Source organism: Oncorhynchus kisutch, linkage group LG11, assembly GCF_002021735.2.
Source record: "Oncorhynchus kisutch isolate 150728-3 linkage group LG11, Okis_V2, whole genome shotgun sequence".
Classification (NCBI taxonomy): domain Eukaryota; kingdom Metazoa; phylum Chordata; class Actinopteri; order Salmoniformes; family Salmonidae; genus Oncorhynchus; species Oncorhynchus kisutch.
The window spans coordinates 5390168-5408166 of NC_034184.2; positions in this window are offsets into that span (position 1 = coordinate 5390168).

Sequence of the window (17999 nt, forward strand, 5' to 3'; positions counted from 1 at the left end):
TCTGTTACATTATTGTGAATCTTTTATTGCATCGCTCTGTTACTTTAATGTGAATCCTTTATTGCATCACTCTGTTACTTTAATGTGAATCCTTTATTGCATCGCTCTGTTACTTTAATGTGAATCCTTTATTGCATCGCTCTGTTACTTTAATGTGAATCCTTTATTTCATAGCTCTGTTACTTTAGTGTGAATCTTTTATTGCATCGCTCTGTTACTTTAATGTGAATCCTTTATTGCATCACTCTGTTACTTTAATGTGAATCCTTTATTGCATCGCTCTGTTACTTTAATGTGAATCCTTTATTGCATCACTCTGTTACTTTAATGTGAATCCTTTATTGCATCGCTCTGTTACTTTAAGGTGAATCCTGCATCGCTCTGTTACTTTAAAGACAATCCTTTATTGCATCGCTCTGTTACTTTAAGGTGAATCCTTCAGTTTTCATTCTCACCATGGGAGCTTGATGCAGAGCTAAACACTCCCTAATGCTATGATAATGAGAAGAGTCAAAAATCAGACCAGTATTGTGTGTGAGGTTTTTGCACCGCATCTCTGAAAATTGGTATGTCCACATCATTGCTTTTTGTAATGGCACAACTGGCTCTGACCATACCATCTTTCATGAACATTTTTTACAGGGCACGTGTCCGTCACCCCTGGTTTGGTATCTAGTATTTTTTGTATTTTATTAGGATCCCCATTAGCTGTTAGAAAAGCAGCAGCTACTCTTCCTGGGGCCCAACACAAAACATGACATAATACAGAACATCAATAGACAAGAGCTCAAGGACAGAACTACATACAATTTTAAAAAGGCACAAGTAGCCTGCATATCAGTGCATACACACAAACTATCTAGGTCAAATAGGGGAGAGGCGTTGTGCCGTGAAGTGTTGCTTCATCTGCTTTTTGAAACCAAGTTTGCTGTTTATTAGAGCAATATGAGATGGAAGGAAGTTCCATGCAATAATGACTCTATATAATACTGTACGCTTTCTTGAATTTGTTCTGGATTTGGGGACTGTGAAAAGACCCCTGGTGGCATGGCTGGTGGGGTAAGTGTGTGTGTCAGAGCTGTGTGTAAGTTGACTATGCAAACAATTTGGGATTTCTTATAAAAAGACGAAGTGATGCAGTCAGTCTCTCCTCAACTCTTAGCCAAGAGAGTCTGGCATACATAGTATTCATATCAGCACTCTGATTACAATGAAAAGCAAAACGTGCCACTCTGTTCTGGGCCAGCTGCAATTTAACTAGGTCTTTCCTTGCAGCCCTGGACCACACGACTGGATAATAATCAAGATTAGACTAAACTAGAGCCTGCAGAACTAGCTTTTTGGGGTGTGGTGTCAAATAAACAGAGTACCTCTTTATTATGGACAGACCTCTCTCCATCTTTACAACCATTGAATCTATATGTTTTGACCGTGACAGTTTACAATCTAAGGTAACGCCAAGTCATTTGGTCTCCTCAACTTGTTCAACAGCCACACCATTCATTACCAGATTCAGCTGAGGTCTAGAAATTAAGGAATGATTTGTACCAAATACAATGCTCTTAGTTTAAGAGACGTTCAGTTTATTACTGGCCACCCATTCCAAAACAGACTTGCTAAATGTCATCAACGTAAGGGCACTTCGTCATTGGAGTCATCAACGTAAGGGCACTTCGTCATTGGAGTCATCAACTCCAATGACATTGTGAAATATTTTGTTCATTTCACATTGAATTTAAGTTAGGTAACAACTAAATGCAAATCAAAACTAGACGTTGAACTGATGTCTGTGCCCAGTGAGGCATCTGTCTCATAAGTCAACCAGGCTGGATGAGACTTCCTCTACACTAACACACACAGCTGGAACGCCCCCAGTCCTTCACATTCTTCTATATTATCCTCTGTTGCGTTTAGGAACATTGTTGACTTTGTGGTTCCTGTGGGGCCATCATGACTTGTCACTGGGGAATAGTGTCTGTGGTACACTCATCTCGACATCCAGACTGTGTTTGGTTTTCAACAGCTGGATAACATCCGTTCCTCCTCTGGGGTGGTTCTGTCGCTGTCTTGATGTCTTCATTGTTTGTCTTTGGTCCCCCTCAAGGCATTTTTACAGTGGCCCACGGTGTCCTTGGGGGAGCTAGGGCAATCTTCCTAAAATCTTAATGCAAACTTGGAAACAAGTGTCTGTTTTCGTAAGAATGAGGCGCGAGGGAGTACAGCTGCCAGACAACAATTTATCTGTTATAACCTAGCCTTGAGTCAAATAAAACATTTTCAAATGTTAATTTACCAAAGAACAATATTGAAAATAGTGACACTACCTCTTACAATGTGATTGTGCTATAGAGAGACAGAGAAAAGAGGTATCCATTGGTTGATATAGATGGATGATATGACCATGCTGCAAAGCCACTGAATACTGTCGTAGGAACGTGATCGCAATGTCTCATGGCAATTTTCCCAGAAATATGCTTGCGACATGGAACAGTAGATTTCATGTTTTGACACATTATTCATGTTTTGAAATAAGACTTTATTCTCATTTTACTGTCATTGTTTTATAACTTAAACAAATGAAGCAAATGACCTGCTGTCACGCCTTGACCTTCTATATCTCTGTTTTTTCTTTATATTTTGGTTAGGTCAGGGTGTGACTAGAGTGGGTATTCTAGTTTTGTTCATCTAGGGTTAGTTTTGTTCATCTAGGGTTAGTTTTGTTCTTCTAGGGTTTTTGTATTTCTATGTCGGCCTGATATGGTTCCCAATCAGAGACAGCTGTTTATCGTTGTCTCTGATTGGGGATCATATTTAGGTAGCCCTTTTTCCTACTTTCTGGTGTGGGATCTTGTCTACAGTTAGGTGCCTGTGTGCACACTAGTAGCGGCATGGTTCAGTTGGTTGGTGTTTTGGTGAGTTTCAGTTCATAAAAAATACGTGGAACTCTATTCACGCTGCGCCTTGGTCTCATCATTATGACAATCGTGACACCTGATCATTATCATTAGATCACTGACCCACTCCATGGCACATTTTGGAATCACCCACCCATGACCACCTTGCCAAATTTTGGAGAGTAAAAAACATCCCAGAGTTTGTTGACGTCGGTGTCATTTGACAGTGGATAATGGTTGCCATGCAGTAGATGGTAGTCCCATGCAGGATGTCCAGACCGGGAGGTTCTCACCATCTGTGAGGAGGCTCTAAGTCATGTGCCGCCCTGCAGATGAAGCCCATGCTGATAAACCCTGGCAGATGCCACTTTGGTGGGCACCACAGCAAAACCTACCCCAATCCAACCAATACCTAAATGATGCAGATGATGAAGCTAATTTTCTGACTCTGTTTTTGCCATAACCTGTTTTTCCATAAATTGGCATGTCTCATGAGGATTACTGTAAGACCAGGCAAGATGTTAATTATATAAGCCTCAATACCTTAGAATCCTTTTATCCTTACAAACCCACTCCAACACATCTGAAGTTGAAATCTAAGGCTCCTCACAGTGAGCCAGGGCTCATAAAAGCCCCATCTGCCTCCCACCTCTTCCTTATAGCCTTCAACCACCAACATCAACTGAAGTCTCCCCGTTGATAGATGGTTTGTTGTGGAGAAAGCTAAAATCATTTGCAATTTACCAGTCCCAAATAATGAGCAGAGAAATACATGAATTTAGCCTGGGGCTTACAGCTCAAACATCTGGCACAGTTGGCAGGCTAGCCATGGCCAGCATTGTTGGAAGGCTTTCTATTGAAGGTCCAGATGCAGAGAGAATTGGTACAAATTATACAGATGGAAGTGCTGGAACTGATGATCCAGTGGGCAGAGCAGGCACTGTTGGCAAAGGTAGCTTGTCTCCAACAGCTGGCGCAGGTTAGACATTCCTGGGAATTCATTCCACAAGGCAAATGTTCACACTGGCTGAGGTTGTGGCTATGGCACACACTTGCTCACACACTTGCTCACACACTTGCTCACACACTTGCTCACACACACACACACACACACAAATCCCCGAGCTGACAAGGTACAAATCTGTCGTTCTTCCCCTGAACAGGCAGTTAACCCACTGTTCCTCGGCCGTCATTGAAAATAAGAATTTGTTCTTAACTGACTTGCCTAGTTAAATAAAGAAAAAATAAAATAGGTAGGCCTATAATCAGTTAGAGTGCAGGAGGAGACATCACAAGCACATCACTGCTGCCCTATACATAGACTTGAAATCACTGGCCACTTAATAATAATTGAAACACTAGTCACTTTAATAATATTTGCATTACTCATCTCATATGTAAAAGTTTTAGAACACCTACTCATTCAAGGGTTTTTCTTTATTTTTATTTCTACGTTGCAGAATAATAGGGAAGACATCAAAACTATGAAATAACAAATATGGAATCATGTAGTAACCAAAAAAGTGTTAAACAGATTCTTCAAATAGCCCCCCTTTGCCTTGATGACAGCTTTACACACCCTTGGTATTCTCTCAACCAGCTTCATGAGGAATTAACAGGTGTGCCTTCTTAAAAGTGAATTTGTGGAATTGCTTTCCTTCTTAATGCGTTTGAGTCAATCTTATGTGTTGTGACAAGGTAGGAATGGTATACAGAAGATAGCCCAATAGCCCAGACCAAGTCCATATTATGGCAAGAACAGCTCAATAAGCAAAGAGAAACAACACTCCATCAATACATTAGTCTATGCCGCTCTGACATTGCTCATCCAAATATTTATATATTCTTAATTCCATTCCTTTACTGTAGATTGTGTGTTGTTAGATATTACTTGTTAAATATTGCTGCACTGTTGGAGCTAGAAACACAAGCATTTCACTACACCTGCAATAACCTCTGCTAAACACATGTATGTGACATATACCCTGACCCTCAATACTGGGGCACCACTAGGGTGCGTGCTCAGCTCCCCCCTGTACTCCCTGTTCACCCATGACTGCGTGGCCATGCACGCCTCCAACTCAACCATCAAGTTTGCAGACGACACAGTAATAGGCTTGATTACCAACAACGCCGAGAGGTGAGGGCACTCGAAGTGTGGTGTCAGGAAAATAACCTCTCACTAAACTTCAACAAAACAAAGGAGATGATCGTGGCCTTCAGGAAACAGCAGAGGAAGCAACCCCCCCCCCCCCCCCCCCATCCACATCCACATCGAAGGGATAGCAGAGGAGAAGGTGGAAAGTTTTAAGTTCCTCGACGTACACATCACAGACAAACTGAAAAAGGTGCAACAGCGCCTCTTCAAACTCAGGTGGCTGAGGAAATTTGGCTTGTCATCCAATACCCTGATAAACTTTTACAGATGCACAATCGAGAGCATCCTTTCAGGCTGTGTCACAGCCTGGTATGGCAACTGCACCGCCCTCAACCGCAAGGCTCTCCAGAGGGTGGTGCGGTCTGCACAACGCATCACCGGGGCAAACTACCGGCCCTCCATGACACCTACAGCACCCGATGTCATAGGAAGGCCAAAAAGATCATCAAGGACAACAACCACCCGATTCACTACCATCCAGAAGGCGAGGTCAGTACAGGTGCATCAAAGCTGGGACTGAGAGACTGAAAAACAGCGTCTATCTCAAGTTCATCAGACTGCTAAACAGAAATCATTAACTCAGAGAAGCTGCTGCCTACATTGAGACCCAATCACTGGCCACTCTAATAAATGGATCACTAGTCACTTTAAACAATGCCACTTTAAATAATGCCACTATAATGTTTTCATATCTTACATTACTCATATCACATGTATATATTGTATTTTATATCATCTATTGCACCTTGCCTATGCTGCTCGGTCATATACTTATATGTACATATTCTCATTCACCCCTTTAGATTTGTGTGTATTAGGTAGTTTTTGGGGAATTGTTAGATTACTTGTTAGATATTGCTGCACTGTCATAACTACAAGCACAAGTATTTCTCTACACTCGCATTAACATCTGCTAATCATGTGTATGTGACCAATAAAATTGGATTTGATTTGAATACAATTGTATTTTATGTGACAGATTGGTAAGAGCAAAAGTTACTCCTACACAGCTTTCCCTCTTATTTGGCACCATTCCCATATGACTACTACTGGAAAGCTGTTTTGATATGGGATTCATCCGTTGTGGCACCACATTACTGTGTATAGAAGCTACTCAATGGGGTACGATTAGTCTTAGACACGGTAATCATGAGTGAGTGAGTGACTGCGTGAGTGACTGGGTAAGTGAGTGAGTGAGTAAGTGAGCGATTGACCGACTGACTGAACTAAAAGAAGATGGCCCAGAGGTATGTGTCTGTGGTGGCTAGGCAGCTCAGACAGACAGAGCTGTGCAGTACTGGTCCCTGCCCATTGATGGACATCAGGAAGCCTAATTGGTTAATGGCTCCTATAAGCCAAGAGGTAGTCAGCCAGCATCCTCCTGCAATGTGAGAGCTGCCGCCTGCTTTGTCAATGGACATTTTCAGGCCATGTGGCAATGAGGATAGAGGACACCGATCTCGAACATCTGTTACTTCCTCAGAGTAATGCAGTGTCTGAAGTTATAACTCTGAGGTAAAATATTCTCTCCTCCAATACCGCTTTTGAAGATATTGAGAGCTGCAAATTCACAGGGTACTTTTGTGATATTAAGTAAGGACTGTGAAATGTTGAACCTTTTAACAAACCGTTCCTGCTGCCTTACTTCTATCATGACTAGAATTTGCAAACACCTGGTTGTTTTGCACTGTCATATAAACGGAGCACTGATGCCACTTTAACGTTTCTAAAGGGCCCATAGGGCCTACATTTGGCATGGGACACTGAACCCTGTCCAAATGTCAGAATTAGACAACAGCTGTGTGAGGAAATTAGCTCGGAGGCTAACATTTGTAATACCTTCATACTTAGGAGGAAGAGAAACCAAAACACACATCACAAATACATGATTAGATGGGGTTTATCAACAAGACCGATGTAATCTTACAGTAAATCAAACTGCAAAGCCGCCTTCCATTACAGAGTTAAACATTGCTGTAAAGCTCACCAGCACCAAACTGTCGTCATGAGAAATGCTTAATTGACAAACATAAATCCAAAACCCATTTTTTTTATATATAAGATGATCCACGCCATCTGTTGATAAACAAGTTAAGCACACAGTTGTCTCCTGATGCCTACACACCAGAGAGCACCCCCCCCAGGCCCCCACCTCCCTAAACAAATGCTGCACCTCGAGAGGCTCTCTCTGGGCTCTGGGAGACAGCAGCTGTTCCCCTGGCCCACTAAGATGGGTGCATTTGAAATTGATAGATCATTATTTATTTACACTGCAATATTGTCTTTGGTGGAGCTAATCAATTCTCCAAGCCATTCTTCCTACGCTCTTTTAGCTCAGCATCATTGGTTACCTCAACATTCCTTTCAGGTTATTTTAGGGTTAGGATTAGCAGTTCCCTGTCTATTTCTATACAATTCCCATCTATTTCCATTCTATACAAACCATCCTTGTATTTTTGCAATAAGCAGTCCCTCAACATCCATCCATTGTACAAAACTTCATGGGCATTGTATTAATCCTTGTGTCATAGGTGACACGAGTTGACTTTTCTCTCTACTTGGGGTGTTTTCATGATCTGGTTTCATTTCAGACACGCTACCCCTCAACTGTGAAGGAAAGGCTCCATGTTGCTGCAAAAACGAAGGGCTCCATGTTGGTGCAAAAAGGAAGGGCTCCATGTTGGTGCAATAAGGAAGGGCTCCATGTTGGTGCAATAAGGAAGGGCTCCATGTTGGTGCAATAAGGAAGGGCTCCATGTTGGTGCAATAAGGAAGGGCTCCATGTTGGTGCAATAAGGAAGGGCTCCATTTTGGTGCAAAAAGGAAGGGCTCCATGTTGGGGCAATAAGGAAGGGCTCCATGTTGATGAAATAAGGAAGGGCTCTATGTTGGGGCAATAAGGAAGGGCTCCATGTTGATGAAATAAGGAAGGGCTCTATGTTGGGGCAATAAGGAAGGGCTCCATGTTGATGAAATAAGGAAGGGCTCTATGTTGGGGCAATAAGGAAGGGCTCTATGTTGGGGCAATAAGGAAGGGCTCCATGTTGGTGCAATAAGGAAGGGCTCCATGTTGGTGCAATAAAGAAGGGCTCCATGTTGGTGCAATAATGAAGGGCTCCATGTTGGTGCAATAAGGAAGGGCTCCATGTTGGTGCAATAAGGAAGGGCTCCAGGTTGGTGCAATAAGGAAGGGCTCCATGTTGGTGCAATAAGGCAGTGCTCTATGTTGGTGCAAAAATGAAGGGCTCCATGTTGGGGCAATAAGGAATGGCTTCATGTTGGTGCAATAAGGAAGGGCTCCATGTTGGTGCAATAAAGAAGGGCTCTATGTTGGTGCAATAAGGAAGGGCTCCATGTTGGTGCAATAAGGAAGGGCTCCATGTTGGGGCAATAAGGAAGGACTCCATGTTGGGGCAATAAGGAAGGACTCCATGTTGGGGCAATAAGGAAGGGCTCCATGTTGGGGCAATAAGGAAGGGCTCCATGTTGGGGCAATAAGGAAGGGCTCCATGTTGATGAAATAAGGAAGGGCTCTATGTTGGGGCAATAAGGAAGGGCTCCATGTTGGTGCAATAAGGAAGGGCTCCATGTTGGTGCAATAAAGAAGGGATCCATGTTGGTGCAATAAGGAAGGGCTCAATGTTGGTGCAATAAGGAAGAGCTCCATGTTGGTGCAATAAGGAAGGGCTCTGTTGGGGCAATAAAGAAGGGCTCCATGTTGGTGCAAAAAGGAAGGGCTCCATGTTGGGGCAATAAAGAAGGGCTCCATGTTGGTGCAAAAAGGAAGGGCTCCATGTTGGTGCAATAAGGCAGGGCTCCATGTTGGTGCAAAAATGAAGTGCTCCATGTTGGGGCAATAAGGAATGGCTTCATGTTGGTGCAATAAGGAAGGGCTCCATGTTGGTGCAATAAGGAAGGGCTCCATGTTGGTGCAATAAGGAAGGACTCCATGTTGGGGCAATAAGGAAGGACTCCATGTTGGGGCAATAAGGAAGGGCTCCATGTTGGGGCAATAAGGAAGGGCTCTATGTTGGTGCAATAAGGAAGGGCTCCATGTTGGTGCAATAAGGAAGGCTCCATGTTGGTGCAATAAGGAAAGGCTCCATGTTGGTGCAATAAGGAAGGGCTCCATGTTGGGGCAATAAGGAAGGCTCCATGTTGGTGCAATAAGGAAGTGCTCCATGTTGGTGCAATAAGGAAGGACTCCATGTTGGGGCAATAAGGAAGGACTCCATGTTGGGGCAATAAGGAAGGGCTCCATGTTGGGGCAATAAGGAAGGGCTCTATGTTGGTGCAATAAGGAAGGGCTCCATGTTGGTGCAATAAGGAAGGCTCCATGTTGGTGCAATAAGGAAAGGCTCCATGTTGGTGCAATAAGGAAGGGCTCCATGTTGGGGCAATAAGGAAGGCTCCATGTTGGTGCAATAAGGAAGTGCTCCATGTTGGGGCAAAAAGGAAGGGCTCCATGTTGGTGCAATAAGGAAGGGCTCCATGTTGGTGCAATAAGGAAGGGCTCCATTTTGGTGTAAAAAGGAAGGGCTCCATGTTGGGGCAATAAGGAAGGGCTCTATGTTGGGGCAATATTTGGAAATATTTAGGACTAACATCATTCCAAAACTAACTGCAGCTCTTTGTTAAGCGTTACAGTCATTTCAGTCGCTGTAGTAGCTGACGTGCATAGCGTTGAGTCATCCGCATACATAGACACATTGGCCTTTTCTCAAAGCCAGTGGCATGTCGTTGGTCCTGTGTGTGACTTCCACAGGACCAAACTGAAGAGGCACATGCCCCTGTGTCCCCCACAGGACCAATCTGAAGAGGCACATGCCCCTGTGTCCCCCACAGGACCAATCTGAAGAGGCACATGCCCCTGTGTCCCCCACAGGACCAATCTGAAGAGGCACATGCCCCTGTGTCCCCCACAGGACCAATCTGAAGAGGCACATGCCCTTGTGTCCCCCACAGGACCAATCTGAAGAGGCACATGCCCCTGTGTCCCCCACAGGACCAATCTGAAGAGGCACATGCCCCTGTGTCCCCCACAGGACCAATCTGAAGAGGCACATGCCCCTGTGTCCCCCACAGGACCAATCTGAAGAGGCACATGCCCCCTGTGTCCCCCACAGGACCAATCTGAAGAGGCACATGCCCCCTGTGCCCCCTATGGGCATGATGCCTCTGCTGCCCGCATGTATTATCCTTTTTTCCATCGTTGAGCTGTAACCTTAATTTATGTCCCTGCACTTCCTAGTAGCCGCTTCCTTATTGCCCCAACATGGAGCAGTTCCTTATTGCGCCATCATGGAGCCCTTCCTTATTGCACTTTAAATCCATTTGACCAAATTTCTATCAGCATGTTAAATGTGCAACCAGAGGGAAAAAAACTTTGGACCACCTTTACTCCACACACAGAGACGCATACAAAGCTCTCCCCCACCCTCCATTTGGCAAACTTGACCATATTTCTATCCTCCTGATTCCTGCTTACAAGCAAAATTAAAGCAGGAAGCACCAGTGACTAGATCAATAAAAAAAATTGGTCAGATGAAGCAGATGCTAAGCTACAGGACTGTTTTGATAGCACAGACTGGAATATGTTCCGGGATTCCTCAGATGGCATTGAGGAGTACACCACATCTGTCATTGGCTTCATCAATAAGTGCATCGATGACGTTGTCCCCAGAGTGACCGTACTTACATATGTTGAGGATCAGCGTGGGGGATGTGTTGTTACCTACCCTTACCACCTGGGGGTGGACCTTCAGGAAGTCCAGGATCCAGTTGAAGAGGGAGGTGTTTAGTCCCAGGATCATTAGCTTAGTGATGAGCTTTGTGGACACTATGGTGTTGAACGCTGAGCTGTAGTCAGTGAACAGCATTCTCACAAAGGTGTTCCTTTTGTCCAGGTAGGAAAGGGCAGTGTGGAGTGCGATTGAGATGGACTCATCTGTGGATCTGTCGCAGCGGTATGCGAATTGGAGTGGTTCTAGGGATGATGGTGTTGATGTGTGCCATGAACAGCCTTTCAAAGCACTTCATGGCTACTGAAGTGAGTGCTACTGGGTGGTAGTCATTTAGACAGGTTACCTTTGCTTTCTTGGGCACAGGGACTATGTTGGTCTTCATGTAGGTATCACAGACTCGGTCATGGAATGGTTGAAAATGTCAGTGAAGACACTTGCTAGTTGGTCCGCGCATGCTCTGAGTACACGTCCTGGTAATCTGTCTGGCCCCGCGGCCTTGTGAATGTTGACCTGTTTAAAGGTCTTGCTCACATTGGTTACGGAGAGCGTGATCACACAGTCGTCCGAAATGACTGCTTTAAAACAACCATTGTAATGTGTGTGTACCTCCTGTGTGTGTAACTCTTGTGAGGCTGCCTTATTCCCCTCTGACCGAGGGCGAAGTCGTTGAGTCACAGACCAGCAAAAATGGTGAGTTGTCTGTTACAGAACTCATAGGGCACAAAGGTTTTCATGTCATTGTGTGTCGTTATTGAGGACATGGAGGGGGATTTTGTGTACTCTGTTGAAAAGGCCTTCTTACAGACATTGCTTAAAAATGTATTCTACTTTGTTGCTTTGTTTTGCTTAGAATGGCGAATAGAGCTATAACAGACATTCTCTGTTGGCATCTGTGTCATGTAAAGAAACCAAACAAGTGTAAAAGAAAAAATGTACAAGATATGTACAAGACCTTATTGAGAACACTGACATGTAAATTACATTTACAAACAAATCAATAAGATTTTTTGCATAATTTAATCATTTCTCATCATAAAAAAATGTATGTTGAATATGTGACTACTACAGTGGGCATCGATCACTATTAAAGATTTTCTGCCTGTACTGTGACAGTCAGAGAGATGTGGAGCCCAAACATGGAATCCACAGTGACCCCAAGAGGAAGGAATGCAGAAGGAGAGTGTAATGGGATTCTTCTGTTGAAGGAGAGGTGGACCAAAACGCAGCGTGGTTATTGTGATACATCTTTAATAAAGATGAAAATAGAACAATATACAAAAAACGTGAAAAACCAAAAACAGCCCTATCTGGTGTAACCAACACAAAGACAGGAACAATCACCCACAAAACCCAACACCAAACAGGCTACCTAAATATGGTTCTTAATCAGAGACAATGACTAACACCTGCCTCTGATTGAGAACCATATCAGGCCAAACACAGAAACAGACAAACTAGACACACAACATAGAATGCCCACTCAGATCACACCCTGACCAAACAAAACATAGAAACATACAAAGCAAACTATGGTCAGGGTGTGACAGAGAGGCTGGTGTATAGTATATCACTGTAGAGACAGGCCTCTCTCTCTCGCTCTCTCTCTCTCTCTCTCAAAATGCAGAGAAATTAATTTGCTGCTCTCTGTAAATATCCAACCTTATATTGACACATATACAAATATAATAAATTATTTATTTCCAATAATATAAATTGCAAAGAAATGCAATGCATTTGTGGAATGATTAATTGTCACATACATCATGTTGCTCAAAATTGAACTGGTGCATTTTCATCCTTTATATTGTTAGGATGAAAATTACTTTTCTCAATGTCCTTCACTGCTAAATGAAAAGGCATCTCTAAATGGGCAACATTTAGAAATCATATTTGACATTGGTTTTGAACAGAGAACTGCAGAAAGTACAATTTCAAAGATCTCTGTTTTTGGCACAAGTCTGTTCCAGCCCAGCATCTGTTGACTCAAAAATAATTTTGGGATCAAAAGGAGTTTTAAAGTAAAAATGTTTATGTAAATCACAGGGGCTTCTGAGTGATGGAAGAGCACAACACATTGGCGTCAGGTTTCAAAAAGTGCTGTTGATAGCATCTGAATTGTACTGTACCCCTGACAATAATACACATTTCAGAAGTGAAAAAGTGAAACCTAAGTATCAATAAGATCAGTCATGTCAAGCCATCCATAATTGAAGCATTTATCAAAATAAATAGTAGGTTTTTTAAAACATTGTTCAAATATGTAGTGGGCATTTTCTCAATACCTGCTTGTTTTCAAAAATCTTCAGAAGATTTTATTCAGAAGCAGTTATTCAAATTGGGTACATAGACATATCATCACATAATTTGATGTGATAATTACTCAGAGCTTTCCTATAATCAGAGAGAGCAACAATCCAGTAGTTGCTCTCTCTGATTATAGGAAAGCTCTGAGTAATTATCACATCAAATTATGTGATGATATGTCTATGTACCCAATTTGAATAACTGCTTCTGAATAAAATCTTCTGAAGATTTTTTTTTTCTGTTACAAACAATGCTGCTAACATTCACTCATTTGTCACATAATAAGGCCATTATGTGCATTTAAAGATGTGATGTATTTTTGATTAAATACTGTGAATCATTACTGTTTTTTGAACTCTATTAGTAACACCAATTAGTTTACTGGGACGAATTTAGGAATGTAAATGTCCAGACTGGATTTCCACTACAACCTCAACACAAGCAACCTGTTATTTGGTATTTATGTACATATGGAGCATCTGTAAGACATAACATCATACCACTTCCAAAATTCATGAAATACCTCTCAATAGGCCCATGTTAACTTTGGGGCCCCTATATCTTTGTTCGTGTGATTGTAGTCACAAACGGATTCTCTTGTTCTCCAGATTTACGGTCCTGCATGGGTGATCACTGCCCTGGCACTCGGTGCAACTTTTTACGTTGCTTACAAAACTGGATGCTCTAATGAAATGTCTCGAAATTGACTGAAGTTTGAACCTCCATATTATAATACAGTATATAATGTTTTATAACGTGTTTATCACCTATAAGGTTCTCACCAAGTCTTAGAATATCTTGCCTATAAGATATAACCTAAACTCATATCAAAGGAGACATGCAACTTCAGCATAATGTTGCTCGTCTTTAAATGAAGTTATAGTGTTGTACAATATAACATATATTACAAATAGAAATACAAAATAGCCTATTCGTTTTTAATTTACATTAGGCTAATTGTTGACGTGAGAGTGGACGTATTCGAGATCAAATCAAGACATGGTTATTGTATGTCCCTGAGACACACTGTAATGAACAGAGACTTGGGCCATTAATTGTATCGCTAGTGAATGAACCTGCTGATAGTTTAGCATAGTTTAGCCGACTAAACTCCGTGATTTACTATGGAGTCGACTGCATCTAGCGTGGGCGGAAGGGTAATCCGACTTCACATACAATTAAGTTTAGATGTATTTTTTTAAGCTACTGATTTCAGGTAGCTTTTCTTTGGTTGCTGACATCAGTAGTTTTTTTTAATGAAAAAGTACATTTTATGTGATGTCGGAGCTCCAGTCCACACACGCTAGTCACCGCACAACTCCAACGTAAATCATAAAGTTGAGTTTAGTCGGCTAAGCATTGTCTCATGATAGGACTATAGACATAGGACTACTATGATAGGCTAACCTATTCATCATGACATTATGCATAAACTATTTAATATTCTTGCAAAATCTATAGGCTATCCCATGGCAATAGGAAAATTACTAAAGTCAGAAAAAATTGTCTAGAAAGAAAATCACTTTATTCAAACCAATGAATGAACAATTGATTGTGCTACCTTGATGCATTCTGCTCGCTTCCAACGGAGTTATTTTACGCGTGAATTGCCTTATATTCGCAGACCTTTTCGTTGCAGTCCTCATTTTGTACCCGGTGACAAAAGTTTTATTTCAACAATATGAACGTCGCGACGTTACCTGAACGCCCATCTGCGGCCTGCTAACCGTTAGCTGTCTTACCGGCTGCTATCTGAATAGACAATCGGACAATTTTTTTATTATTATTTTTTTTTTTAAATTATTTTTTAAATTATTATTATTATATTTTCTTCTTGGGCCTCTATAACTATATCTATTGTTTTTATTTTTGTTGTTGTTGTGTGATTTGGATTAATCCCCTCTACCACACGGAACCCCACTAATCTACTGACGGAACGTAAGGGGTGGCTAACAGACCTCCATCCTATGCTAGCTTGCTACCGATGCCCTGGCTAGCTGTCTAAATCACCAACCAACCTCTCCACTCACCGGACCCTTTTGATCACTCGACTAAGCATGCCTATCCTTAATGTCAATATGTCTTGTCCATTTCTGTTCTGGTTAGTGTTTATTGGCTTATTTCACTGTAGAGCCTCTAGTCCTGCTCACTATACCTTATCCAACCTATTAGTTCCACCACCCACACATGCAATGACATCTCCTGGTTTCAACGATGTTTCTAGAGACAATATCTCTCTCTTCATCACTCAATACCTAGGTTTACCTCCACTGTATTCACATCCTGCCATACATTTGTCTGTACATTATACCTTGATGCTATTTTATCGCCCCCAGAAACCTCCTTTTACTCTATGTTCCAGACGTTCTAGACGACCAATTCTCATAGCTTTTAGCCGTACCCTTATTCTACTCCTCCTATGTTCCTCTGGCGATGTAGAGGTGAATCCAGGCCCTGCAGTGCCTAGCTCCACTCCTATTCCCCAGGCGCTCTCTTTTGACGACTTCTGTAACCGTAATAGCCTTGGTTTCATGCATGTTAACATTAGAAGCCTCCTCCCTAAGTTTGTTCTATTCACTGCTTTAGCACACTCTGCCAACCCGGATGTTCTAGCTGTGTCTGAATCCTGGCTTAGGAAGACCACCAAAAATTCTGAAGTTTTAATTCCAAACTACAACATTTTCAGACAAGATAGAACTGCCAAAGGGGGCGGTGTTGCAATCTACTGCAAAGATAGCCTGCAGAGTTCTGTCCTACTATCCAGGTCTGTACCCAAACAATTTGAACTTCTACTTTTAAAAATCCACCTCTCTAAAAACAAGTCTCTCACCGTTGCCGCCTGCTATAGACCACCCTCTGCCCCCAGCTGTGCTCTGGACACCATATGTGAACTGATTGCCCCCCATCTATCTTCAGAGTTCGTGCTGCTAGGCGACCTAAACTGGAACATGCTTAACACCCCAGCCATCCTACAATCTAAACTTGATGCCCTCAATCTCACACAAATAATCAATGAACCTACCAGGTACCTCCCCAAAACCTTAAACACGGGCACCCTCATAGATATCATCCTAACCAACTTCCCCTCTAAATACACCTCTGCTGTCTTCAACCAAGATCTCAGCGATCACTGCCTCATTGCCTGCATCCGTAATGGGTCAGCGGTCAAACGACCTCCACTCATCACTGTAAAACGCTCCCTGAAACACTTCTGCGAGCAGGCCTTTCTAATCGACCTGGCCGGGGTATCCTGGAAGGATATTGATCTCATCCCGTCAGTAGAGGATGCCTGGATATTTTTTAAAAATGCCTTCCTAACCATCTTAAATAAACATGCCCCATTCAAGAAATTTAGAACCAGGAACAGATATAGCCCTTGGTTCTCCCCAGACCTGACTGCCCTTAACCAACACAAAAACATCCTATGGCGTTCTGCATTAGCATCGAACAGCCCCCGTGATATGCAGCTGTTCAGGGAAGCTAGAAATCATTATACACAGGCAGTTAGAAAAGCCAAGGCTAGCTTTTTCAAGCAGAAATTTGCTTCCTGCAACACTAACTCAAAAAAGTTCTGGGACACTGTAAAGTCCATGGAGAATAAGAACACCTCCTCCCAGCTGCCCACTGCACTGAAGATAGGAAACACTGTCACCACTGATAAATCCACCATAATTGAGAATTTCAATAAGCATTTTTCTACGGCTGGCCATGCTTTCCACCTGGCTACTCCTACCCCGGACAACAGCACTGCACCCCCAACAGCAACTCGCCCAAGCCTTCCCCATTTCTCCTTCTCCCAAATCCATTCAGCTGATGTTCTGAAAGAGCTGCAAAATCTGGACCCCTACAAATCAGCCGGGCTAGACAATCTGGACCCTTTCTTTCTAAAATTATCTGCCGAAATTGTTGCCACCCCTATTACTAGCCTGTTCAACCTCTCTTTCGTGTCGTCTGAGATTCCCAAAGATTGGAAAGCAGCTGCGGTCATCCCCCTCTTCAAAGGGGGGGACACTCTTGACCCAAACTGCTACAGACCTATATCTATCCTACCGTGCCTTTCTAAGGTCTTCGAAAGCCAAGTCAACAAACAGATTACCGACCATTTCGAATCTCACCATACCTTCTCTGCTATGCAATCTGGTTTCAGAGCTGGTCATGGGTGCACCTCAGCCACGCTCAAGGTCCTAAACGATATCTTAACCGCCATCGATAAGAAACATTACTGTGCAGCCGTATTCATTGATCTGGCCAAGGCTTTCGACTCTGTCAATCACCATATCCTCATCGGCAGACTCGACAGCCTTGGTTTCTCAAATGATTGCCTCGCCTGGTTCACCAACTACTTCTCTGATAGAGTTCAGTGTGTCAAGTCGGAGGGTCTGCTGTCCGGACCTCTGGCAGTCTCTATGGGGGTGCCACAGGGTTCAATTCTTGGACCGACTCTCTTCTCTGTATACATCAATGAGGTCGCTCTTGCTGCTGGTGAGTCCCTGATCCACCTCTACGCAGACGACACCATTCTGTATACTTCCGGCCCTTCTTTGGACACTGTGTTAACAACCCTCCAGGCAAGCTTCAATGCCATACAACTCTCCTTCCGTGGCCTCCAATTGCTCTTAAATACAAGTAAAACTAAATGCATGCTCTTCAACCGATCGCTACCTGCACCTACCCGCCTATCCAACATCACTACTCTGGACGGCTCTGACTTAGAATACGTGGACAACTACAAATACTTAGGTGTCTGGTTAGACTGTAAACTCTCCTTCCAGACCCATATCAAACATCTCCAATCCAAAGTTAAATCTAGAATTGGCTTCCTATTTCGCAACAAAGCATCCTTCACTCATGCTGCCAAACATACCCTTGTAAAACTGACCATCCTACCAATCCTCGACT